Raw genomic sequence first — 2,221 nt, forward strand, 5'->3', positions numbered from 1 at the left:
TATGGATTTAGACCGTAGTTGGATGTACGATATGAATTTTCTTGGAAGAAAGGGTCTTAAACAACGTTTTGCTAACAAGGTTGAAGACTTTCTCAATTTTGCGAGAGTGCAAAAAATTGTCGAAGATGAAGGGGGAATGAGATGTCCATGTTGTTTATATCGATGTAGATGGTTTAAAAGTGAAGATGAAATAAGAGTGCATTTGTATGCAGGTGGATTTATGCCTAACTACTGGATTTGGACTAATCATAGAGAAGAGTCTCCGGCGGCGCCTAATACTAGTACATCTGTAGAGAATTATAACATAGCTCCTTCAAGTAGTACTAACATGTTAGGTATAGATTATTATAACTATCAACACTTTGAGGCGATGAATGATATGATCTCGGATGTTGTTGGGGTTAATTTGTCATTCAATGAAGATCAATATGACGATACCGATGGACTTCCCAATGAAGAAGCTCAGAGATTTTATGGTCTTTTGAAAGAGACAAATAAACCGTTGTTTGAAGGTTCTTCAAACTCAAAGTTATCAATGTGTATTAGACTATTAGGTCTAAAGTCTCAATTTCATGTTCCTGATTTAGCTTTGGATTTCATGACTAAAATGATGCTAGATGCAACACCTGTTAGAGATGGTTTGCCGCAAAGTTATTATGATGCGAAACGGTTAGTGTCAAAGTTAGGATTAGGTGTCAAGAGGATTGATTGTTGTGTTAAAGGTTGCATGTTGTATTATGACAATGAATTTGGTATGAATGATGCTAACTTAGTTGAATGCAAATTTTGTCAACAACCAAGGTATCACCAAAGGAATAACTCTAGGGTAAGTAGGGGAAAATCAATTCCAAGGAAAGCAATGTTTTACCTACCTATTGTATCAAGATTGCAGAGATTGTTTGCATCAATACAAACTGCAGGAAATATGACGTGGCATTATGAGAATAGAAGAAATTCAAGCGAGTTGCGACATCCGTCTGATGGTCAGGCATGGAAACACTTTGATCAAATGCATCCTGATTTTGCGTCAGATCCACGCAATGTAAGACTTGGATTATCCTCAGATGGATTTACGTCGTACATACAAGCATCGTCTACTCCTTATTCTTGTTGGCCGGTTATTGTTATTCCTTACAATCTTCCTCCTGATATGTGTATGTCTAAACCTTATATGTTCTTAGCTGCTGTGATACCAGGTCCTTCTAATCCTACAACTGGTATTGATATTTTTTTACAACCTTTGATTGACGATTTAAAGAGGTTGTGGAATGGTGTCTTGACATATGATATTGCTCGGAGAGAAAATTTTATGATGAGAGTTGCATTGATGTGGACCATTAATGATTTCCCCGCTTATGGGATGTTGTCAGGATGGAGCACCCATGGTAATTTAGCTTGTCCTATTTGTATGGAAGATACAAAAGCATTTACTTTAAAATTTGGCTGGAAAGCATTGTGGTTTGACTCGCATCGTAGGTTTTTACCTGCTGATCATGCATTTAGAAGGAACAAAGCTGCATTTATGAATGGTTATGCAGAAAGTCTAGGACCCCCGCTTAAATTGACATCAGAACAAGTTTGGAATAAAGTAAAAGATATGCCAAAGGTACATGTTGTTAATGGCGTGTCTTGTAAACCACAAGGTTACGGACAATGACACAATTGGACAAAAAGATGTATTTTTTGGGATCTACCGTATTGGAAAGATAATCTTTTGAGACATAATCTCGATGTTATGCATATTGAGAAAAATTTCTTTGACAACATATTTAATACTGTGATGAATGTGAAAGGAAAAACAAAAGATAATGACAAAGCCAGAAAAGACATAGGTATATATTGCAGACGACCAGATTTGTTGTTGGTGGAACAAAACGGCAAGACCCTAAAACCTCGTGCGAATTACACTTTATCTACTGATGAAGCCAAATCTGTTTATCGTTGGATCAAAGAGCTGAAGACGCCTGACGGTTATTGTTCTAATTTGGCAAGATGTGCTGATGTGGAAAATGGGAGGATGCATGGGATGAAAAGTCATGATTTTCATATATTTTTAGAGTGTTTACTTCCTATTGCCTTTAGTGCTTTACCGACACATGTATTGAACCCACTTATTGAAGTGAGTCAATATTTCAAGAATTTGTGTTCTTCAACACTCATTGATAAAGATCTCATCAAGATGGAAAATGACATTTCGATCATTCTATGTAAGTTGGAGAAA

This window comes from Cicer arietinum, chromosome 3 (assembly GCF_000331145.2).
Source record: "Cicer arietinum cultivar CDC Frontier isolate Library 1 chromosome 3, Cicar.CDCFrontier_v2.0, whole genome shotgun sequence".
NCBI classification, from domain to species: domain Eukaryota; kingdom Viridiplantae; phylum Streptophyta; class Magnoliopsida; order Fabales; family Fabaceae; genus Cicer; species Cicer arietinum.